The sequence below is a fragment of the Chlorocebus sabaeus genome, chromosome 20 (assembly GCF_047675955.1).
Source record: "Chlorocebus sabaeus isolate Y175 chromosome 20, mChlSab1.0.hap1, whole genome shotgun sequence".
In the NCBI taxonomy this organism is placed as follows: Eukaryota; Metazoa; Chordata; class Mammalia; order Primates; family Cercopithecidae; genus Chlorocebus; species Chlorocebus sabaeus.
This window is the reverse complement of record NC_132923.1, coordinates 75988046-76014251: the sequence shown is the minus strand read 5'-3', so window position 1 is coordinate 76014251 and position 26206 is coordinate 75988046. Positions and strand designations below refer to the sequence as shown.

The window sequence follows — 26206 nt, the reverse complement described above, 5'->3', positions numbered from 1 at the left end:
GATCAACCCTGAGGGCAGGCCATAATGGGCACCACTACATAGCTAAAACTCCGATAGAAATCCCAAAAGAAAACCTAGCATCTTTCTGTCCTGAAAAATTAGAGAACAGAGTTCACTGTAACCATAACTGCTGTAAAGTCAGTGGGGGAAGGTCTCAAAAAGGAGAGAACAAGTATGGGAAGCTCCAAATTCTGTGTGTAAACTCCATCCAAGTCTCTGGCTGACTTCTGAATCATGCACACATGTGGCAAGTTATTAACAGCTAAAATAAGAATAATAGAACTGAACTAAAATTTGCATAGATTCCAAAGGGACAAATTTTTCACTTTGAACCCAATTAACTCAACATTCTCTCAGAATGAAAATCTAACACTCTTAAGAAGAATATACAGTATAGAGTCTGCACAATATGATAGTGAGAATGTCCAAGATATATTCCAAAATTATTCTACATACAAAGAAACAGGAAAATGTGATCTGTTCTCAAGATACAACATAATCAACAGAGACCAACCCCCAAGATAACCCAGAAGCTGGAAATAGAAAGCAATTATTTTTAAAAGCTATCATAATTTGTGCCCAATCATATAAGGAAAAATATGCTCATAATAAATAAAAATAGAAAATATCAGAAAATTAATAGAAACTGTCAAAAAAAGGAAATCATAGAACTGAAAACACAATATCTGAAATTTAAAAATTTATGGTATGGACTTAATAGCAGAGTGGAGAACACAGTAGAGTCAGCCAACTTGAAGAAAAACAGAAAATATCCAATCTGAAGAAGAAAGATAAAAAAGAAAAGTAAACAAATCCTAAAAACCTATAGAAAAATATCAAACTATCTAACATACATGTAATTAGAGTTGCAAGAGAAGACAACCAACACAGAAAAAGATGTGAGAAAATAATGACTGAAACTTCTCCAGATTTCCTGAAAGACATAAATTTACAGATTCAAGAGCTCAATCAACTCAAAGCAGAATAAATATGAAGAAAATATTACCTAAGCATATCATAGTTAAACTACTAATAATCAAAAGCAAGACAATCTTGAAAGCAGCCAGAGAAAAAGGACACATAGCATGTAAGCGAAACTGATTCAGATGTTTGCTAACTTCTCACCTGAAATAATGGAAGCCAGTAGAGAGTGTATCAGCATCTTTAGAGTGCTGAAAAAAATAAATACCAACCCAGAATCCTAATCCAGCAAGAATATCCTTCAAGAATGAAGGCAGAATAAAGACATTTTTAGATAGAAAACTAAAATAATTTGTCATTTTAAAAGAAATTCTCAAAAAGTTCTTTAGACTGAGGGCTATCAATAACATGAAAACTCAGATCTTCAGGAAGGAATGCAGGTCGTTGGAAGTACTAAATGCCTGGGTAAATATCAAAGATTGTTTTTCCTCTTAACTGTTTTATATGTGAAGATTTAAAGCAAAAATTATACTATCGTCCTTGCAGGTTTGCATATGTGAAAACCATAGCATATCGAGTAGCAGTGCATGAGATGAATCTGTTAGGTTGGTGCAAAGGTAATTGTGGGTTTTGCCATTAAAAGCAGCCAGATGGATGCTGAAAAAAAGGATCGCTTATTTAACAAATATTTATTGAATTAATATATATGCAATGCATTGATGTTAGCTGCCTAGTACACAGTGGTGAACAAAACAAATTTTGTCTTTTTCATTAAAGCAATAAAAAAAATTAGTAAAAGCTTTTGAGCAGAGGAGTAATATGATAAGATTTACATTTATGAAAGCTGTCTCTTTAAAGAATAAGTGGAGAAAGATGAGAATATATGCAGGAAGAAGAGGTATAAGGCTATTGCTATGACTCAGGAAAGAGATAAAGATTGCTTGGATGTAGCTACTAAGAGTGAAATTGGAGACACTGCTCTGAAATTAATGGATCTGAGAATAATTTGGAAGAAACAGACAGTATATGGTGATGAATTGGTTATAAGGGGTGAGGAACAGGGAGTGATTCATGGATGATTCCTGGTTTTCTTAGGAAAAGAAGGCGAAGCAGTCAGGTGAAGATAGTACCATTTGCTGAGCTAAGCAATACTAGCAAAAGTGGGGACCACGAATTCATTTGGGAATATTTTAAGTTTGGACTACTCTAATTCCCTGAAAATATCAGGTGCATAGTTTGATGTGTCTAAGTCAATGCATTGTACATATACTCAAGTGTATGTTTCAAAATAAATATTCAATATATATTGATATGATATATCAATAAATATTCAATATATAACTGACTAAATTGAAATCAGAGGAAAGCAAACAACCATGTATTAAGTGTTGACTCTGACTGGCATTATGACCACCATTTTATCTACATCATCTCATTTTCAACTTTAATATTATGATTTCAATTTTACAGAATTGGGAACAGGCTCAGGGAAATGAAATAACACAACAAAAAAAACTGGACACTCAAGACTAAAACTCATGTCTGCCTCTACAAATCCTTCTGAAGTCTTTGTTCTTGCCCCGTTCCCTCCCACCACCACATAACACTTATTTTATGGAAAATGAAACAGCTTCTTCCACTCTGTCTTAGAAAATCTCTCCCTCTTTTCTTCCCTACGTGCATTTTTTTTCTCCCACACAAGCAGCGATACTACAGAATGAAATTCAGCAATTTCTCCTCTGCTTCTATTCAAGATTAGGGAAGGAAGCCTATAGAAAAATAAAAAATAAAAAATGGAAAGTGCTGCCAGTGCTCCAAGACTGTGGATACACTCATTTCATGTGTACTCTTCAAAACTTTCAAGGAAGCCGAAATCTAATTTAATCTATTACATGATTCTACTAAATTACTTAACCACATCAAAGCATCAATGGCCTCACACTCTGGGAAGGGACATTGTAAAATGGTTTTCAAATATATAATGCAGTCTCTCAGGTGCCTGAGACAGGGACGCCCATCCCTGAATATAAAGCTTCCCTTACACTTCTGAGATCAAAACAACAGAGCCATTATTTGAAAGGCTGGATGAAATACCAGAGCCATTTCTTATTAGCTTTAGTCATTAAAGAGAATTTAGTAGCCTGGCTATTTATGCCTCTTTTCTTCCTTCTTGAAAAAAAAAAAAAAAAAAAAAGGCAATCTTAATGGAAGGAAAGGGCGGAAGATTTTAAAGATCAAGATTATGAGTAAATTTCCCACTAATTACATTGTTTTCTGCTTTTAGAAAAGAAAACCAAAACCAGTTTTCCAATTCCCCCTGCCTCTCATACTAAACATTTTAAGAAAGCAAAGGAAAAAAAAAAAAAAAAAAGATGTTAAGTATATTGTCCGTCACTAAGAGTAAGGACAATTATTACTATACCACTAGTACTACTGTAAATACTAGTGAAAAGTATCCCATGTGAATCTGTTCTCTAGAATGTCAAAAGCATTTTTCCATAAAAAGAATTTTATGAACAAAAGTTGGATCCCCAGTTAAGGCCCACAAAACCCAAGCCAGTCATGGTGTTGATATAGATCAGCGTTGAGGCAATATCTAGAAATCTCAGCAACATCAGAATTACATTTCAACTCCCTCTCTCTCTCCTGCCAACAACTATTTTGAAAGTCATGCAATAGTGAGAATTTAGCTTTTGTATGAAGAAAAGAAAAGGCAGTATAGCTTAGTACAGTATGAGCACTAGGACTGGATTACCTAGGTTTGACTCCTGTCACTAAACACTTCCCAGCTCTGAACATGAGACAAGGCCCTTCCCTTATGTGGGCCTCAGCTCCCACATCCATACAACAGGGATTAAAGTAGGGCACTTAGTGTTGTTGTAAGTTATTACTTTAAAACACAGAGAATAATTCCAGGCACATAGTGAGTACTCAATAAAAATGCTATTGTCTGGGCACAATGCCTCACACCTTTAATCCCAGCACTTTGAGAGGCCGTGGTGGGCAAATTACTTGAGGCCAAGAGTTCAAGACCAGCCTGGACAACATGGTGAAACCCCATCTCTACTAAAAATACAAAAATTAGCTGGGCATGGTGGTAGTCCATAGTCCTAGCTACTCGGGAAGCCAAGGCACGAGAATCACTTGAACCTAAAAGGCAAGGGTTGTAGTAAGCCAAGATCATGCTATTAGCCCGGATGACAAAGCAAGCACTGTCTTTAAAAAAAAAAAAGAAAAGAAAAGTCCATTATTATTGGTACTCTCATAAATATTTTATCTCATTTAATCTTTGCCTTATCCCTCAAGATAAATATATTTATCTTCCATGTCATAGATAAAAAACTGAAGCCTAGAGAAGTTACATAATTTTCCAGGGAAACACAGTCATAAAAGATAAATGTTTAAAGATAGAGCCAGATTTCTGATCCAGTTCTGATACCCAGACTCCAGGTTCTATCATGTATGGCCATCATGCAATGCCTGTGAAGATGTAGGGTTCTCAAAAACACATCTCTTCCCCTGCCTCCCAATCCCCTTCACTAATTCCTCAGCCATTGACCCCACAGGAAGAAGGAAAGACAGATGGCAGTCGAAACTCTTTCTCCCTTTCCAGGACCCACAGAAGGAGGAGCCTTCCCCAGCTCCCTGCCCTAGCAAGGGCCAAGCTTCCATAGATATTTGACCTTTGTAAATTAGGCATTCAGAAGTCAAAGAATGCCTGTATTTAAAATTTCTGTTGTGGATTTCTGGCAAATCCATGAGTGTGAGCTCTTTGAAAATGCCACAGGCCTGTGGAAATCCTTGTGGGTGTAATTAGCGAGAGAAAGTGAAGGTGACTGACCATTTACAGTCACATCATAATGAATTGAAGTATTACAGAAACCATGAAGCCAAAACACAGGGAGGGCTGAAACCCACAAAGTAATCTGGACATAGAGATGTTTTCCAGAAACCAACTGTGAAAGAACTAAGAGGGTGTTCTACTCACAGGCTTGACACTGAGCTGGTCCAGTTTTCCTTCACATTCAGAGGCAGAGGCTGGAGAAAAGAGAAGAAAACTCAGAGATGAGGAAAAAAAGCATTCAAAGCCTGGAAAACAGATCTCGTGGCAGTGGGTTTCCTTAGGAACAAGATGGGAACAAAAGGATTTTCCCTGATTTCTGGGAGCCTCTCACAGCGCCCAAACACTTCTTAATTATTTTGAAAATGTAGTTTTGATTACGAGGAAGGTTCTTTTAAGGAATTACAGAATCTCAAAACCTTAAGAGGGATTGGCCTTTGTGGAGCACTTACCATGTGTCAGGCATTGTGCTCCCACCATAAATCTTCCAACAACCCTGTAATTATTGTCCTTGCATTACAGCGGAGGCTCAGAGAGGGTTAAGTCCCGCCCAGGGTCACAGAGCCAGGATGCAGGACCCTGGCTCCCAGTCTGCCTGACACCATAGGCAGAGGCCTTGCTCACTCACAGTCACTGACTTCCTTTGAAGTCATTTTGTCCAAGCTTCAGTACCCTGTGCAAGTGCCCTGAACAGCACCTCCAATGGGTTGCTTTTCAGTTTCAGTTTGAATAACTGCTACAAAAAGAAGCTCACTATTCCTTTTTATTACAGTAAAATACACATAAAGATAACCAATTTATTTGTGTGTGTGGGTACACAGTAGGTGTATATATTTATGGTTTCCATGAGTTGTTTTGATAACAGGCATGCAATACATAATAATCACATCAGGGTAAATGGGGTGTCCGTCACCTCAAGCATTTATCCTTTGTGTTTCAAGCAATCCAATTATATTTTGAATCATTTCAAAATGTAAAATTAAATTATGTTTGACTATAGTCACTGTGTTGTGCTAGCAAATACTAGGTCTTATTCATGCTTTCTGTTTTTTTGTACCCACTAACCATCCCCATTTGCCACTCCCCACCATCCCACTACCTTTCCCAGCCTCTGGTAACAGTCTTTCTGTTCTCTATCTCCATGAGCTCAATTATTTTAATTTTTAGCTCCCACAAATAAGTGAGAATATGCAATGTTTGTCTTTCTGTGCCCGGCTTATTTCACTTACCATAACCACTTCCAGTTCCATGTATGTTGTTGTAAATGACAGGATCTCATTCTTTTTTACAGCTGAATAGTACTCCATTTTGTATATGTACCACCTTGTCTTTATGCATTTGTCTGCTGATGTACACTTAGGTTGCTTCCAAATCTTGGCTATTATGAATAGAGCTGTAATAAACACGGGAGTGAAGATATCTCTTCAACATATTGATTTCCTTTCTTTTGGGTGTATTCCTAGCAGTGAGATTGCTGGGTCATATGGTAGCTCTATTTTTAGTTAGTAGAGGAACCTCCAAACTGTTCTCTGTAGTGCTTATAGTAATTTACATTCCCACCAACTATGTACAAAGGTTCAAAGGTAACCATTTTAAAACAAACAATTCAGTGGCATTTAGTATATTTGTAAGTTTGTACAACCATTACCACTATTCAGTTGCAGAAAATTATCATCATCCCAAAAGGAAACCCCATACCCATTGAGCTGCCACTTCCCATTCTCCATTCCCTCAGCCAATAATTTGCCTTCTGTCTTTATGATTTGCTTATTCTGGATGGCTCATATAAATGGAATCATACAATATGTGGCCTTCTTATCTGACTTCTTTCACTCAATATAATGCTTTCAAGGTTCACCCATGTTGTAGCCTGTATCAGTACTTCATTCCTTCTAAGGCCAAATAATAGTCCAGTTTATGGATATACCACATTTTTAAACACTTGTTTTCAATAATTTTAGGTATATAACTAGGAGCAGGATTATTGGTTTATATGGGAATTCTATGGTTAACTTACTGAGGAACCACCAAACTGTTTTCCACCATAGCTATACCATTTTACATTCCCACCAGCAATGCATGAAGGTTCCAATTTCTCTACCTCCTCACCAACACTTGATATTTTCCGTTTTGTTTTGTTTTGTTAATTAGAGCCATCCCAGTGCATGTGAAGGAGTATCTCATTGTGGTTTTGATTTGCATTTCCCTAATGACTAATGACATCAAGCATCTTTTCATGTGCTCATGGCCATTGATATATCTCCTTTGGAGAAATGTATATTCAAGCCTTTTCCCCATTTTCTTAACTGGGCCATTTGCTTTCATTGTTGAGCTATAATTCTTTATATATTATGGATATTTGTCCTTTTTTTTTCTTTTTTGAGACGGAGTCTCTCTGTGTCACCCAGGCTGGAGTGCAGTGGCACGATCTTAGCTCACTGCAAGTTCCGCCTCCCGGGTTCACACCATTCTCCTGCCTCAGCCTCCTGAGTAGCTGGGACTACAGCCACCCACCACCACATCTGGTTACTTTTTCGTATTTTTTTTTAGTAGAGACGGGGTTTCACTGTGTTAGCCAGGACGGTCTCGATCTCCTGACCTTGTGATCCGCCCACCTCAGCCTCCCAAAGTGCTGGGATTACAGGCATGGAGCCACCATGCCTGGCTGATATTTGACATTAAACAGGTATACTATTTGGAAATACTTTCCTCCATTCCGTCTTCTCACTCTCTTGACATTATCCTTTGATTCAATGAAGTTTTTAATTTTGATGAAGTCAGATTTATCTATTTTTTTTGTATGGCTTATACTTTTGGTGTCATGTCTAAGAAATCAGTGCCAAAGCCAAGGTCAGGTGGATTACTCCATGTTTTCTTCTAAGTGTTGTATCGTTTCAGCTCCTACATTTAAGTCTTAGATCCATTTTGACTTAATTTTTGTATATAGTGCTAGGTAGGAATTTAATTTCGCTTTTTTTCACGTGGATACGCAGTTGTCTCAGCACCATTTGTTGAAAGGGCTGTTATTTTCCTATTAAGTATTCATGGCACCCTTGCTAACAATCAATTGACCATATGCAAATGGGCTTATTCCTAAACTCTTAATTCTGTACCATTGATCTATATGTCTATCCCTATGGTAATACCACACTGATTTTATTAACTAATTAATTTGATTGATTGATGGAGTCTCCCTCTGTCACCAGGCTGGAGTGCAGTGGCACGATCTTGGCTCACTGCAACCTCCGCCTCCTGGGTTCAAGTGATTCTTCTGTCTCAGCCTCCCGAGTAGCTGAGACTACAGGCATGCGCCACCACATCCAGCTAATTTTTTTATTTTTAGTACAGATGGGGTCTCACCATGTTGGCCAGGATGGTCTCAATCTCTTGACCTCATGATCCACCTGCCTCAGCCTCCCAAAGTGCTGGGATTACAGGCGTGAGCCACCACGCCCAGTCACCACACTGATTTTAAAACTGTAGCCCACTACTTTTTAAGGCAGCCTACTCAGCCTTCAGATATTCCTGCCCCTTGTTAGAAAGTTATTTCTTACCCTGTTGCTGAAATATACTCCATGATAGTACTAACCACTGATCCTAATTCTGCCCTCTAGGGTCTCATTATCAACAACAACATAATCACCAACCTTTCTAAAGCTCTGATTGTTTTCCAGGTATGTCCTAGGTGTTTTATATGTATTATTTATCACATTGTGTCTTCAAACACTATACGTACAATTATTACCCTCTGGAAGAGGTAAAGAAACTGTGGCATAAATGACCAACCCACTCACAGTTACATAATAAGTGGCAGATCCAGGATGCAAACCCAGGCATCATTTCAGTATTCCAGTTCATGCTTTTAACCTACAGAGCAGTAGAGCCGATTCACTGTGTACCTTCCGGGTCAAGCACTGTGCTAAGGGCAAGAAGTGCAAAGGTAAATAGGTCACTACCCCTGGATCATGGAGTGCAATAATTAGTAGATGAAAAAAAATAGTCAACATAAAGTTTGCCTGTGGAGGGTGTTGCAATGCAGGAATACCAATGATAGATGTTTTCCCTGGGAAAGTAGAAGACATCACAGGAAAGGTGAACTTCAAGATAAATCTTGAAGCACAAGCAGGAATTTGCTAGAGCACAAGGGGGAAGAGCAGTGGAGGCATGATCTATTGTAAACCAATCCTGTAAGATACAAATATGTTTTGATGATATCAGTTAATGACTTTACCTATTTTCCTCCAATAAAGTCATCTTGATGAAGTCAGTTTCTTAATTCTGTATACAAAATCTTTTTGAACTCTGAACCTCTCTGATACATATTTGCTTTCATTCCACCTTTGTATTCCCTGAAAATAAGATACCTTTGCCTTTCATATGGTCGTCTAAGTGTCTATACTGACCAAAAATACATCAAAGTCTTGAGATGCTTTCATTTTCTTAAGGAAAACACTTTCTTTTTAAATTTTGAAGGATCACCACCAGCTCTCAATTTTAATCAGCTCATAATAAATTCCTTGGGGAAAAAATAGCTTTCTTCTAAATCCTGGATTCCTCCTGTTCCTAAAATAATGAAAGATATTGTAGGAATATCATAGGCCAGGTTATAGCATGTCAAATTTGTTCATAATAGCAGCTCACCTAAGAGGCTAAGTAAAGACCTCAGAAGGATAACACAGGCCTGTGTCCTTTGAAATCTCCCATTTCCCAGATTCTTGAATTGTGTTTCTCTGGAAGTCCCTCAGCTGCTGGCTCAACTCATACGTGATCTGTACTCTTCTCAGGTAAAGTTGTTAAACAGAGAGAGAGGTACAGAGCCCCTGAGGGACTATCAGTTAAAATGCTCGCCATGACCTGGTGAGGGGACGGTTCTAGGATAGTGCTATGCTAAGTAGCCAATCTGTCAAAGGCTTGTATTTTTCCAAGATGTTATGAGGCGATTACATCACAATGTAAATCCATGCGTTGCTTTTTTCATCCAAAAAGTCTTGCTGCAAAAAGTATATAAGTAGAATCAAGCAGTGTGCTTAATTATAAAGTTGATTTTTAGTTTGGCTCAAAGTCTTTTTCTCATCACAGACCAGTAACAGCTTATAAACTGACAGGGTCCAGGGACCACTCTTTGAGGAGTTCAGATCTTGGAGAAAAAGTCATCTCAAAAAGGGGGTAGATTTCACTCTCTCTCCCTCATCTGCAACTTTGTCACCTAGGGTGCAAAAAAAGTGATGTTTTTCTTCATTCAGGGGACCACCCACAAATCCACAAACTGTTAGTCCCGCCTTCTTAGCTAATCTAGGGATTTATATAACTCAGGTGCAGCATGGGACCATAGAAAGCACACAGGGTCTGGGGTTATGCAAACCAAATTTCAAAGCCAATTTTTTCCACCTACTACCTTTGTGACATTAAACAATATCCTACTTCTAAACTTTAATGTCCTTATCTGTAAGTGGGATAGTAATGCCCACCTAATAAATTTTTTCAATTAAATTTATAAATATGTATCAAGTGCAAATGTCATGTATGGAACAGAAAATGCAAATTTTTCCTACTCTTACCTCCTTCTCCCCTTGCTCTTCCTTCTTTCCCTTATTAATCCCAGGGAAACCTTCTATAAGAATAGATCGGTATACTCTGTCCCTGCTGTTATTATTAATGCTTACATTGATTGAACTATAAAATATCAGTCCCTCTTACCTAAGACCCAGATCCCTCCTTCAAATAGTTTGATTTCAAGCCCTAGGTTTAACTTAACTTGTCATTCCCCTTTCTTGCCCAAGGTATCCTAGCTATAGCAACAGAAACTCTGACTTTTCACATTTTTATATCTATTTTTCTTTCTCCAACTGTTTATTTTCCTTCTTTCTAATTATTCCAAGTATAGATTATAAAGAACTATAGGAATCAAATTCTACTAATTTCTTCAACACATGGACCCTTGCCTCTCACCACTCTGTGCCCCATCCCACCCTCACCATCCAAACTAACCCAAGTCCACGGTATCACTGCTAATATAAATACTCCCATCCTTCAACAAAAACTTCAACGCTCTGGACCACTGATGCTCTCCTGAGCATCAAGTAACTCTACATTGACCTAGAATACTGAGAAAGATCATTCTTCGATAGAGTCTTGATGTCATACATACATGCTCATATTAGCATTCCCAGAATGAGTCTTCCATCCATTTCCCACAGTTCCTGAACTTTTTCCATTATAAATCTTTCCATTGATAAAGAAATTTACTCAAAGAGCAAATATCTATGCCTGTAAAGAAATAAGTAGAGGCCAGGTGCAGTGGCATGCACCTGTAATACCAGCACTTTGGGAAGCCGAGGTGGACAGATTGCTTGAGCTCAGGAGTTCTAGACCAGCCTGGGCAACATGGTGAAACCATCTCTACAAAAGATACAAAAATTAGCCAGATGTGGTGGTGTGCACCTGTAGTCCCAGCTACTCAGGAGGCTGAGGTGGGAGAATTGCTTGAGCCTGGAAGGTCGAGTTGCAGTGAGCCATGACTGCACCACTGCACTCCAGCCTGGGCAATAGAATGGAGACCTTGTTTAAAAAAAAAAAAAAAAAAAGTAGTAAATAGAGAACTACATTTATTGCTAGGCATTTAATACAGACTGTCTCACTTTATCCCCCAGAACAACACAATAGGGTAATTATTAGGGTCATAATGCCCCCTAGCCCCATTTTACATATGAGAAACTAAGATTTATAGAGTTTAGAAGTGGCAGAATTAATATTTAAACCCAGGACAGCCTAGTCTTCAGCAGGAATCCCTTTGATAGCTTCCTTGAAAAGGGAACATTCAGTTTATGTTTAACCACATCCTGGGACTGAAAGCTCATAATCTCCACATTTGACCCAACCCATCATGGAACTTCTCTGATTCTTTGAAAGTGTTGGCGTCTAACAATGAAGGCATTCTGGAAATAAAATGGGCTGCTTCAGGAGAGTGGTGATCTCCCCATCCAAGCACTGTCTCAGTTGTCCAAAGGCCTTTGGTTTGTTTCAAATGGAGATTCTCAGTCCCTATTTAGCTAACCCATTCTCATGTGCAACACACCAAAGATGATAATCCAGGGCCAATCTGAATTCTTAAATCACTCTATAAAAGCAAGAAGGACAAAACTGGTAAGAAAAGCCATGTTTACTTTGCCACTCTTCCCAGAGGCAAGGGCATTGCAAGCAATGGAGAGTAAGAGGAAAATTAAACTATAAAGAAATATTTGACAGTGTTTCTTTAATCGTGGTCTACATCTGCTGATCCAGCCAAAAGCAAGGGGGCAGACGTGATCTTTGCTATGCCACAGTGAATAATACAATCATATTTTTGATACCAAACTACATTTAACCGCCATATAAATCCTGCCTGCCTCAATACCACACCTCATTATCTCACAGGAAATGTACGGCTTCTGGAAAGTCAAAAGTGGTCAGCTCTGTGCCTCCAAATGACACACAAAGCGGAGAGTCATATGTTTGCTTCACCAGCCAGTACAGCTTCCTAAGTGCATATAACAAGCCTTGCCCAGCTATCCTTGGCACTAACTTGTTGTGGACATAGGGCAAAACACTCTACCTCTCTGAGATTCCATTTCTACTTCAAAATGGGAGCGGGGATATCATTATTCCCATTTTGCAAATGAGGAAAGTCAGAAAAGTTTGTAGATTGCTCAGGGTCATAGTCAAATATCTAGTCAAAGGGAATCTGGACATCAAACCCAACCGTCTTGACTCACAAGCATGCTTTTCCAAAACCAAAAAAAAAAGCTCTAACACCATGGCTCTGTGGTACTTTGCTAGAAGTAATAGGTTCAGAAACCCTTAACTATGGCTTCCACAATTTGAGACATCTTAATCTCAACAGACTGAACAACCCAGATCCCCAAAAGAGGAAAAATGTGTGAAATAAACACAACTTTGTAAATGTTCAAGATTGATTTCGGGGAGTACAGTGGGGGTAGCTGAGGTGATTGGTACAGAAATGGAAAGAGAATGCTTCCTCAATCTCTTTGGACAGCAGGAGGAGGGTGATTTGGAAATGACAGCCTGAATTGAGAAGAAGGAAGAAGCATGTTGGGTCATTTTTGCCTTGTTTCTAGCTGCATGAATTGAAAAGCCGGGCCCAGGTTCAATGCATCGTTCTTGAAGCAGTGAACAAAATCCCTCTTTGTTCCCCAGTGAAACTTATCTCTGAAGAGCTGCACTACTTCCTGTGAGATATAGCCCTGCAGATGTGTCGTGGGAGACCCGTCCGGCTGCACTGCCTACCATAAAAGTGCAAGAATGGGCACTTTGTACTGCTGGACTGAAAATGACACTCACTCCTCTGATCCCCACTGGGGTTACCAAGTGGGCAAAACTTCCTGCTTAGAGGAGAGGTCATAGGCAGCAGGGGGAGTGTGTGATTTTGTTTTGTTCCTTTGTGAATTTGTTTGGTTATTTATAGAACTAAAGGAGAAAGCAAAGGAGCACAATGTAGCGCAGTGTTTTTCAAAGTGTATTCCATGGAACCCTTTTGAGGGTTGCAGACCCCAGGGGTGGAGGCAGAGGATGCAGCAGGCACTGTCCATGACCTTCTGTCTCCCTCACCCCCTACACTAACTACAACCTTTAGAGCAGTTATACTTCTAACCATGTAATGTGGTGGGCTGATACTGTTTCATTCAAAGACTTTCACAGTCAAAAAAGTGTTTGAAAAACACAGATGCCATAGGAAGATCCTATAGGATAAGAATCATCCAGAATTCTATTCTCAATTTTCTTAAAATATAGATGTGTAATTTTGAGTCTTCCATTTCAACCCTGATCTTAGTCTCTTCATCAATAGAATGAGAAGGTTCTGACAGCAAAAAACTTTTAAGTGTGAACACTCCACTATACTTATAACACTTATCAGACTGATTCCAACTGAGAGGATCCTCCACATGCATTCACATTGATAGATATTTATTAACATACACTTAGAGTCAGTCATCATCTTAATCTTGGGGAGGCAAAAATGGAAAACAAAATGCCTGCCAAGAAGAAGTTCACAATCTGAACTATAGACAGGAAACTAATTTAATTATTACAATAAAAGATGAAAGGTGTTATGTTCACAGAAGGGGTAGTTATTTCGAACTGTGGATACTAAAATGTTTTCTGGGAGAACTGTTTGAACTAACTCAAGCATCAAAGTAGCCTCAGACTTTAAATAAGCAATCTACTCTAATGTAGGCCCGAAGACTAAAGAAGGAACACAGGACACTCACTATAAGAGATAGTGATATAAAGGATAGCTAGAATGAGAGCAACCCTAGGTGACAATAATTTAGTGTCCAGGATAGTGTTCAAATCAGCCATCATAGGTTACCTATTTAGAAGGTGCTAAAAGGAGGAAGGACTCCAAAAGGGAGAAAAGTAAACATTTCCAAAATTCTTACCTTTATTCTCGCCATCCCTAAGTTAAGGGCTCATGGGCTGATCCTTTGCACTGCACAAAATACAACTGTGTTATATCAGGAGCTTCAGTGATGGCCCAGTGGTTCAAGTGAAATGATTTAGTTAAAAGAACACATAAAACAAACACATGTGGGCTATATCCCAGACCCACCACCCACTAGCTGTGTGATTTGGGGCAATTTGTTTAACTTTTGTTATCCTGTCTTTCTCCATTTGTAAAATGGAATGGTAATACCTACTTTCTGGGATTAGTTTGCCACCCTGGTCTGGAGTTTCCTCATCTATAAAATTCATGAATTATATTAGATGTTCCCTGAGGTCCTTTCAAGCGCTAAAGTAGTTTTTCTGAAATTCTACTAGAGTAGAAGGAAGTCCTTCAGTGTAAGCTGAACTTTCACCACAAAAAAGAGATAGTAGGAAAAGCATCAAATGCTTTGGAATACTTTAGATCAAAGGAAGAATTGGTTACAATTTAAAAAATCAGAAAAGAAGGAATCTCCCTGTAAGATGAGTTTCTCCCAGAAAAAAAAAAATCAGAAAAGAAGGAAACTCCCTGTAAGATGATTTAATTTTCCATTAACGTACAGTAAGAGACTCTTTCTGACATTCCTAAAATTAAGTGGGTACCAGCAGACAGTACATGATACACAGAAAGCTACTGTTGGTGCTATTAAAATTTATGGGCTATTTAAACAGTGCTCTTATAAGGGACATTAATTTTTCTCCAGTGGGAAAAATGAGCTATATAAAATTGATGTCTAGATAATCAAAAATGGGGAAAAGACTGTGCAGTCGGGAAAAAATAACAAGAGAGCATCAAAATTTTCTAATTCTGTGTTCATGTAGTAACTATTAATGGCATAAGATATGAATGTATTTATGCTGGATTGTTCTATTGTCAACTTGTTAAACTGGAAACTTTGCGTCCTAGAATTCCTTCTTAACATGATTCTGAGTTCAGGTCAGTTAAAAGAAGAACTTGTGTGAGATTTGAGTAACAGAGGTGGAATAATGAGCATTACTCTTTGAAGGTCAGACACACAGACAGACACAGAGATCCAGTGGTTTCCAGTTTATCCTCACTCTTCTCCTATTCATGGCTAATTCTTCTTCCATACCCCAGGCTTTGTTGAACAATGGCAGCCCCAGGCTTACTGTCAAGACACTACTGGGAGAGTCACACATGCAGTAGCTACACAGAGGCAACAACTTCTAGCTGATTTCACTGTGAGCTGCTTCCTCATAGTCCTACCTCAGTGGCTGGTGATGCTTGCCTTCTTGGGTACCCCTGCAAGCTCCAGCTTGTCCGGTTGCACCAATGCTTCAAAAAGATCGGTTAGTGACACATTTCTCTGATACGTCAGCCCTCTTTTGGGACCTTGATTTCGTCAGCTCCTTCCACAATTGTATAAAGCCTAATTCCTATAACTAATCCCTTATCCAAACACTCATAGGAGCTCTGCTTCCCTAACTTGTCCCTGGTCAATAAAGAAAATTTTGCATAAAAGTCAATAGCTGCCATAACATAAAACAAAATATATGGCATTGCCTTTGAGACTGGCAAGCAAGCAGAGGTTGGAAGAGCAATTAGGACATTGTTTTCAGGGACTAAAAGAGCAGTGATCAATTGTTCTTGGAGGGCAGATAAGGAGCAAAACATATCATGTAACAGTGAAACAATTGGCAAAGCTGTCACTTGTGGTAATTTGGAAGACAGACTATATACCCAATAATCTGGTGGACCTGCCTAAAAAGATTTCCAAGTAGACTCTTTTTTTTTTTCAATTGAGGCAGGGTCTTGCTCTGTCACCCAGGCTGGAGTGCAGTGGCACAATCACAGCTCACTGCAGCCTCAACCCTCCAGGCTAAAGTGATCCTCCCAGCCCAGTCACCCGAGTAGCTGAGACCACAGGCACACAACACCACACCTGGTTAATTTTTCCCATTTTTTTGTAGAAGCAATGTCTCACTTTGTTGCCCAGGCTGGTTTCAAACTCCTAGACTCAAGTGATCTTCCCATTTTGCCCTCCCAAAGTGCTTAGATTATCAGCGTGAGCCACCATGCCTTTTGAAAGCCTCACTTGGCATCTTTTTATCTACATACAATAAGGTGCATTAACAGAGATAAGAACTAAAGAGAAAAATGACCAATCTTCAAACAGAAGCTTTTTCATCTATATGCAAACCACACTGCTATGAGCAAACACTTTGTGTGTGTGCATGCATGCACATCTCAGGATTTACTGAATTGTAAAATAAAACTGTTTCACAATCCCTTAGTCTCTCGAACCAGTAAAACATTCTAGAATTAAGAATTGGCCTCAGGGTCATGCAAACTAAGCATGTAGTTATAAGATGCTTTATTAAGACCGCAGGAAAATTTAAGTCAGTGACTAATAGGTTTCCTCAGTTAGCAAAATGAGGGTTAAATATCTTAAGGATATCGACCAGTAAGACTCACATTTGCACCATAAGATGAAAGTATTTCTCAAAAAGACATACTGATATGTCTTTGGGACATGGACTAATAAGGTACATAGGAAACTCAAAAAAATTGTAACAAACTTGTACTAAGAAAAGCACTGCAAAAATGAACTGAAAAAAAAGGGAAACCATTCAAAATGAAAAGAGCCCTCTGATTCCAAAACTTTCTTTTTTTAAAACTTTACTTTTAAGTTCAGGGGTACATGTGCAGGTTTGTTACATAGGTAAACTTGTGTTGTTGGGGTTCAATGTACAGATTATTTTATCACTCAGATATTAAGCCTAGTCCCCATTAATTATTTTTCCTGATCCTCTTCTCCTCCCATCCTTCACCCTCCAACAGGCCCCAGTGTTTATTGTCCCATTCTATGTGTTCATGTATTCTCATCATTTAGCTCCCACTTATAAGTGAGAACATACACTATTTGGTTTTCTGCTCCTGCATTAGGTAAGGATAATGACTGGCTCTAAAAATTTCTGTGCAGAAATAGACTGATAATAGGCTCATCTGCATACACAGGCTATCACTTATCAAAAAAAGAAAGACCTCAGAGAGCTCTATTGAAAAAAAAAAAAAGAAATGAAGAGCAAAGGAGAACAATGAGTTAGAGAACCACACTCAGGGCGCAGAACTGAATCCTAGTCAAGAAACATATTTTACTACTGGAGTAGGGTGGTCTGACATGTACCCTGCTAGATTCCAGAATTTCTGTGGATCAGCTAATGCTATTTACCTTCCAAACCTCTCCTTTTCAAATGTGCATGTCTTTTGCAGTTATCCTTTCTTAATATCACTATTGTATGTGGGGTGTGTGAGGGAAAGAGTCTTTGTCTTTTTAGTTCATAGGACTCTGGATCAAGAACAACCACCCACAAGGAGCTACATTAGAAGAATCTCATCTCCAACTAGACCTGACGCAGACAATGAGATAATAGGCTTCAAGCCTATGCCAAAATGGGATGAGGCTTTGGAACTCTTTGGAAATAATGGATATATTTCATATATGGGAGGAATGTAAATAAGTGTGGCCAGAGGATATACTCAGGAGGGAGGGTGTAAAAATGGCTACAAATCCTTTGAAGTTCCTACCTCTGAGGCAGAAAGTCTATTTCTACACCTCTTTCATCTGGGATGACATTGTTTCTTCCAAGGTAAAGAGCAAGAAAAGTTTATTTTTTATTTTTTGTCTTTTTTAGCTTCTTAGTGCTTCTGCTCTCATCATTGGCAATGTACAGTTTTCATTCTTACCTTGTACCCTCTTACAACACTGTCACTCTATGAATAGACCCCAGGCTAGCCTCCTTGGGGATAAAACATTACATGGTAAGAAAGACAAGTAGAGATAGAGAAAAGCAGTATTTCCAACTGCTGCAGCCACCCTAGATGAGTCCCAGTTGTGCCCCAGATATATGAAGGGGCCATCTGGACCAGCCACTTCCTAGAAAACCCACCAATTATCTGAAATTGCATGAGCCCAGTCCAAATTGCCAACCCACAGAATCATGAATAAATAAATGGCTTCTTGAAAAACCACTAATTTTTAGGTGGTTTGTTGTATAGCAATGGAAAACTGAGGTGGTTTCAGCAACACAAAACTTTACAACTGAAAATCTGGAATTGATTGTCTGGACTAGGGACTAGGGTAAGACAAGTGAGTTGCTTAGATGCAAACGTTAAGGAGACATTCACTCTCAGAGTGGTACAAGTGCTCCTTATGTTTTATACCCTAGGTATTTGTAGTCTCTTCCCTAAATCTAGCCCCTGGTTTTCTAATCTGACTCAATAAAAAGGCATTAATGACCAAATTGTCAGTGGTAAAAGGGATACTGTTAATCCACAGCATGAAGTGGAAAATTGTTCCCTAAATTATCATCTGTACCACCTGGAATCAAGTGCCTATGGAAGAGAAGGTCTTTGGGTGACCAACTAGCTGCTGCCATAGAATATTTTAGTAAAAACAAAGAGTTGGTATATTGTTCCTAAGAGTTATGGAGAACTTAGGGAGGGAGAGGAAATGATGAACTTAGGGCTTTAAATTCCCAGTTATATGTCTGGTTAAAGAGCCAGAATGCTTCTATACTAAAAGAAACCCTATCTCTTATAACCACAGGTAGAAATTTCAGAAAACTAAACGAAAAATCTAATCCTAAAGGTACCTGAACTACAACACAAAATGTATCATAAGCTTATAGGATCTCTTGTATTACTGTTATGGTATTGAATGGAAAAGGGTGAGACCCTTGAAAAAAGATGGTCCATGTGAGCAGATTCCAGTGAAGTTGAGGACCTTGACCAAACTCAATTCTTCTGGGGATCCTTTGGCAGTAGAAACAACACTTCATCCATGATGCTTTTAGAAAAAAGCATGGTAACGGAACTGAAACACATGTTGTATCAAGAACACAGCTGGAAATGAGGTTGCTTTGCCTAGAAAATAATACACAAACAAGAACTTGAGAGTTGATACAAATTATATGAAGGGATATAATCCAAGGCTACAGAAACGAAAACAGCATGGTACTGGTACAAAAACAGACACATAGACCACCAATGGAATAGGTTATAGAACCCAGAAATGAAGTCACATACCTACAACCACCTGATCTTTGACTAAGCCAACAATAGCAAATAATGGGGAAAGGACTCCCTATTTAATAATGATGCCATGATAACTGGCTACCCATTTGCGGAAGATGAAAACTAGACCTCTACCTTTTACCATATATGAAAACCAACTCAAGATGGATTAAAGACTTAAATGTAAAAGTATAAAAACCCTAGAAGAAAACCTAGAAAATATCATTCTGGACATTGGCCCTGGCAAAGACTTCATGATGAAGACTCCAAAAACAATTGCAACAAAAACAAAAATTGACAAGTGGGACCTAATTAAACTAAAGAGCTTCTGCACAGCAAAGGATACCATCAACAGAGCAAACAGACAACCTACAGAATGGGAGAAAATATTTGCAAACTATGCATCTGATGAAAGTCTAATATCCAGAATTTGTAAGGAACTTAAATCAACAAGCAAAAAATAAACAATCCAATTAAAATATGGGCAAAGGACATGCACAGACACTTCTCAAAAGAAGACATACACACAGCCAACAAGCATATAAAAAAATGCTCAATATTATTAATCATTAGGGAAATGCATATCAAAACCAAAATGGGATACCATCGCATACCAGTCGGAATTGCTACTATTAAAAAGTCAAAAAAACACAAATGTTGGCAAGGTTACAGAAAAAAGAGAATGCAAGGTTACAGAAAAAAGAGAATACACTGCTGGTGGGAATGTAAATTAGCGCAGCCACTATGGAAAGCAGTCTGGAGATTTCTCAAAGAACTTAAAATAGAACTACCATTCAACCCAACAATACTATTACTGGTTATATACCCAAAGGAATATAAATTGTTCTACCATAAAGACACATGCATGCATATGTTCATCGCAGCATTATTCACAATAGAAAAGGCATGAAAACAACCCAGGTGCCCATCAACAGTGGACTGGATAAAGAAAATGTGGTACCTATACACCATGGAATACCATGCAGCCATAAAAAATAATGAAATCATGTCCTTGGAAGCAACACAGATGGAGCTGGAGGCCATAATCCCAAGAAAATTAAGGCAGGAACAGAAAACCAAATGCTGCATGCTCTCACTTATAAGTGGGAGCCAAATAGTCAGTACACAATGGACATAAAAAAGGGAATGAATAATAGACACCAGGGTCTACATGGTGGTGAAGGGCGAGAGTAGGGGAGTTGAAAAACTACCTTTCGGTATTATGCCAATTACCTGGGTGACAACATTATCTGTGCACCAAGCACCCACAACATTCAATTTGCTGATGTAACAAATCTGCTCATCTACCCCTGAACCTAAAATAAGAACGGAAAAAAAAACAGGCTCTGCTTCCAAAATTCAAGTGAATTGATTATGTCACAAAAGATCTAGAGGTTAGAAATGAGATTCATGTTTCGGCAACATTGTAAAACAGACCAATGACTCAGTTGTGTTTTCATTAGACTCCTTTTTTTTATTTTTTATTTTTTGGCTATGGGCGAATGCTCATAAAATGAGGTATTATTTGCATATACGAATGCAAATTCAAGAAAGCCAGCAAAGCAGGTGAATAGTTTATAAGTGTACAAAATGAACTAAGCCCTTCTTCAGCCACTCAGTGTGTATACATACCAAAAGCCACATAATTACACAGTAATTATGCAATTTCTAACTTGAGGCTTCAATATCCACACTGAAAATTATGTACCAGTCATATTTGGAACTGTTATAAGGTTTTAGAGAGGAATGAAATTACCATGAATTAGCAACTTGTTGGCATCTTTAAGAAGACTTTAAATATTTAGTGTTGAAATGGACATGTTACAAGGGTCTGCATATGCATTAGCAACACATATCATATGTGCATTTGCATTGTATTTGTAAGTCTGTGTTTGCATGAATATGGATCTATTTACCTCACTGTTGTAAACATTCACAAAGATTACATCTTTTTTATTTTAGGTAAAAGTTTTGTTTTTCTAAATGTGTTTAGCCTGCACAATTTAGCTAAAGTGTTTCATTAATAAAATGTAAATGAGTTTAAAATAAAATGAAGAAAAAACTTTGTGAGAAACTAGTATTCTGTTACTCTGTAAATCCTAGCTCTGAAAGTTGTAGGCACTTAGCTAGCAGACAGGCCTAACGGGAGCTTCACAGAGACTAACAGGGTCCTTGGCACACAAAGTGTTCAACCAGTGAGTGGTGAATAGATGAATGAATGAATATAAAAGTGGTTCATGTGAGCTTTGGGCTAGACTTAAGATCCCTTTTCCAAATAAGGAAACACTGAGCGATATTTAGAAGATGCCAACGGAGATCTAGAAACAAGACGTGCATATCCAAGCTATGGACTTGGACCTAAGCTATTTTTCATTGTATTATGAAATTTTGGACATAAGCTATTATGTTATTATAATATTCATAATATTATTTCATATTATGAAATTTTGGACATATTATTATGGATTTTGGACATAAGCTATTTTTCATTGTAACGAACATTGTTCCTCAACTAGCACCTACTCACACATGGCATGGGCGTAAAGTAAGCATGGTAAAATAGAAAATCCCACCACTGTAGGATCCCTCTGCAACAGCCTGGACTCTCACCTTCCCTCTAAAAATGCCTCAAATAGTAGGAGAAAAAATACAGATGAATGAGAGTTTGGGTTTCTCCAGTTCTTCGCCATCTCCACAAAGTGGAATCTATTCACTTCCCTAAGGAAAGCACAGCCAGCAAGAGCAGCAGCAGCATTTCCTAAAAAACTGTCGTGGGTAGACTTTCCTCATGGTGGGACATAATGATGGAGACAGCATTGTTTCTTCTCTCACAGATGAGAATATGTATTATAATTAGAGGAAATTATAGGAGAAGCAGTCACTGAGAGCTGGAGCAACAAAGGGAGGTTTTGCAGACAAAGTAAGTCATTACTGGGCAATGAAAGATACAGTGGGCAAGAACAGTAGGGCCATGTTAGATTGTGTAGTCCATGAGAATCACAAAATTTGAGTTAGGAATAGGTATGGACACTGGACACTGAGTAGACCAGTGTGACTGGACAAACAGGGGCAGGGAAACAATTGGGAAAACAAGTCCTGCACATTTCCCTTAAGCTGATTGTTCTCAGTTTTGGCTATTCATTAAAATCACCTGAGAAGCTTTTTGAAAAACAGACCATATATGGATCCCATTGCTGAAGATTCTCATTTAATTGGTCTGGGATGAGGCCCAAGCATGTTTGGGTTTTTGTCTGTTTGTTTGTTTCTTGCTCTCTAGGCAATTCTAACATGAACCAGGGTTGAAAATCATTGTCTAGGCCATCAGAATCCACCAGTGTTATGCAACTGACATCACTTAAAAGACAGCTTCCAATACTCCTAAATGTTTTGCAACCCAAGTCCCAAATCCTTGGATGTAATAGAGTTAATATTTTGTAAACCTCAAACCAATGTCAATGTTTCAATTCCTCTCTTAGTAGTCTTCTAACTGGAAAGCTGAGCAATGAGGCTTACCACCACATTGAAGGAGAGTGCAGGATATCACCTTAAAATGGTATGGGGCTCAAAACCCATGATCCAGATATTCTGACTCCGTGGTCTGAGGTGAAGCTCAGGCATCTGTGTTTCCCAAGCTCTCCTGGCCATTCTCAGAACAGAGAGGACACTGAGTTTCCACTCCCCACCCCAAACCAGACCAACTAAATCAGATTCTTGGGGTGGACCAGGCCTGAGTGTTTTGTAAACCTCCCATGGTGACTACAGAGTTCTGCCAAGATTGCTTATCAGATAAAGTGGGGATTCCAGTGTTTAGTATGTCATGGCACATGTAGAAAATTGCTCTATTTCATAAGGCACACTGGGGTAAATTAGAGGAAATTTAAGGGCTTGGCATATGAAAATATGGAAAATATAGACTCAAATAGACTATTTGAGTCTAAAATAAAAGTTGAAATTATATTTTTAAAAACTATTTTCACATATTATAATGCAAGACTGGAGCTAGTATCTGCGACTAGAACTTCATTATCAGATGTTTTTGTGCCTGAAATAGTTACACACAGTCTTTCCCTGCCCCTCCCCACCCCTGAGATGGAGTCTCACTCTGTCACACAGGCTGGAGTATAATGGCGCGATCTGGGTTCACTGCAACCTCCACCTCTGGGGTTCAAACGATTCTCCTGTCTCAGCCTCCTAAATAGCTGGGACTACAGGCCTATGCCACCACACCTGGCTAATTTTTGTATTTTTAGTAGAGACGGCATTTCACCATGTTGACCAGGCCAGTTTCAAACTCTTGACTTCAAATGATCTGCCCACCTGGGCCTCCTAAAGTGCTGGGATTACAGGCATGAGCCACCGCACCCAGCCTACACACAGTCTTCGATCAAGATTTTTTTTTTAAGTCTCTTCAAATTCTTAATTATCACTATGAAAAAGAAGTCTCTCCTCTATAAGTAGTTGATAAAAAATTCAAACCACTTTTACAACTGTTAAAAATGTGAAAGAGTTAAAATAATAAAAATTACAATTATTATTTGTCGATTAAAAATAAACATTTTAATAAGATTTTAAGGGCCTTCTTTTCTTTCATTGACAAAGATAACGAAATTTATTTTGAAAATGTGAACTGGCAATTTCTACAAAGAGAATAAAATATCCGGAATACAGCTAAGAAGGGAACTGAAGGACCTCTTCAAGGAGAACTACAAACCCCTGCTCAAGGAATTCAGAGAGGACACAAACATGGAAAAACATTTCATGCTCATGGATAGGAAGAATCAGTATCATGAAACTGGTCATACTCCCCAAAGTAATTTATAGATTCAATGACATTCCCATTAAACTACCATTGACAGGTAGGGCAGTTCCAAGATGGTCGAATAGGAACAGCTCCAGTCTACAGCTCCCAGCATGAGCGACGCAGAAGATGCATGATTTCTGTATTTCCAACTGAGGTACCGGGTTCATCTCACTGGAGCTTGTCATACAGTGGGTGTGGGACAGTGGGTGCAGCCCACTGAGCGTGAGCTGAAGTAGGGCAAGGTATCACCTCACCCAGGAAGCACAAGCAGTCAGGGAATTCCCTTTCCTAGCCAAGGGAAGCTGTGGCAGATGGCACCTGGAAAATCAGGTCACTCCCACCCTAATACTGTGTTTCTCCAATGGTCTTAGCAAACGGCACACCAGGACATTATATCCTGTGCCTGGTTCAGAGGGTCCCACACCCACCGAGCCTTGCTCATTGCTAGCAGAGCAGTCTGAGATCAAACTGCAAGGTGGCAGTGAGGCTGGGGGAGGGGCACCCGCCATTGCTGAGGCTTGAGTAGGTAAACAAAGCAACCAGGAAGCTCCAACTGGGTGGAGCCCACCACAGCTCAAGAAGGCCTGCCTGCCTCTGTAGATTGCACCTCTGGGGGCAGGGCATAGCCAAACAAAAGGCAGCAGAAACCTCTGCAGACTTAAATGTCCCTGTCTGACAGTTTTGAAGAGAGTAGTGGTTCTCCCAGGATGGAGTTTGAGATCTGAGAAAGGACAGATTGCCTCCTCAAGTGGGTCCCTGACCCCCAAATAGCCTAACTGGGAGGCACCCTCCAGTAGGGGCAGACTGACACCTCACACAGCCGGGTACCCCTCTGAGACGAAGCTTGTAGAGGAATGATCAGGCAGCAACATTTGCTGTTCAGCAATATTCACTGTTCTGCAGCCTCTGCTGCTGATACCCAGGCAAACAGGGTCTGGAGTGGATCTCCAGCAAACTCCAACAGACCTGCAGCTGAGGGTCCTGACTGTTAGAAGGAAAACTAACAAACAGAAAGGACATCCACATCAAAATCCCATCTGTATGTCACCATCATCAAAGACCAAAGATAGATAAAACCACAAAGATGGGGAAAAAATGAATAGAAAAGCTGAAAATTCTAAAAATCAGAGTACCTCTCCCCCCTACAAAGGAACGCAGCTCCTTGGCAGCAATGGAATAAAACTGGACAGAGAATGACTTTGACAAGTTGAGAGAAGAAGGCTTCAGACAATCAAACTTCTCCAAGCCAAAGGATGAAGTTTGAACCCATCGCAAAGAAGCTAAAAACCCTGAAAAAAGATTAGACGAATGGCTAACTAGAATAACCAGTGTAGAGAAGTCCTTAAATGACCTGATGAAGCTGAAAACCATGGCACGAGAACTATGTGACGAATGCACAAGCTTCACTAGCCAATTCGATCAACTGGAAGAAAGAGTATCAGTGATTGAAGATCAAATGAACGAAATGAAATGAGAAGAGAAGTTTAGAGAAAAAAAGAGTAAAAGAAATGAACAAAGTCTCCAAGAAACATGGGACTATGTGAAAAGACAAAATCTACGTCTGATTGATGTACTGAAACTGATGGGGAGAATGGAACCAAATTGGAAAACACTCTGCAGTATATTATCCATGAGAACTTCACCAACCTAGAAAGGCAGGCCAACATTCAAAAATAGGAAATACAGAGAACACCACAAAGATACTCCTCGAGAAGAGCAACTCCAAGACACATAATTGTCAGATTCACCAAAGTTGAAATGAAGGAAAAAATATTAAGGGCAGCCAGAGAGAAAGGTCGGGTTACCCACAAAGGGAAGCCCATCAGACTAACAGCAGATCTCTCGGCAGAAACTCTAGAAGCCAGAAGAGAGTGGGGGCCAATATTCAACATTCTTAAAGAAAAGAATTTTCAACCCAGAATTTCATATCCAGCCAAACTAAGGTTCACAAGTGAAGGAGAAATAAAATCCTTTACAGACAAGCAAATGCTGAGAGATTTTGTCACCACTAAGACTGCCCTACAAGAGCTCCTGAAGGAAGCACTAAACATGGAAAGGAACAACCCATGCCAGCCACTGCAAAAACATGCCAAATTGTAAAGACTATGTATGCTAGGAAGAAACT

General features: G+C 39.1%; 1 long non-coding RNA gene across 4 annotated transcripts in view; it reads right to left on the bottom strand.

Annotated features, from left to right (window-relative positions):
• Positions 1-26206, bottom strand: part of LOC119625077 (uncharacterized) — a 195862-nt gene that overhangs the window by 138755 nt on the left and 30901 nt on the right. For all 4 annotated transcript variants that reach the window (XR_012089644.1, XR_012089646.1, XR_012089645.1 and 1 more), the window contains exons 2-3: positions 5992-6155; positions 4910-4959 (exon numbers count right to left, since the gene is read on the bottom strand). This is a non-coding gene — a long non-coding RNA (uncharacterized lncRNA). The remainder of the gene's footprint in view (positions 1-4909; positions 4960-5991; positions 6156-26206) is intronic.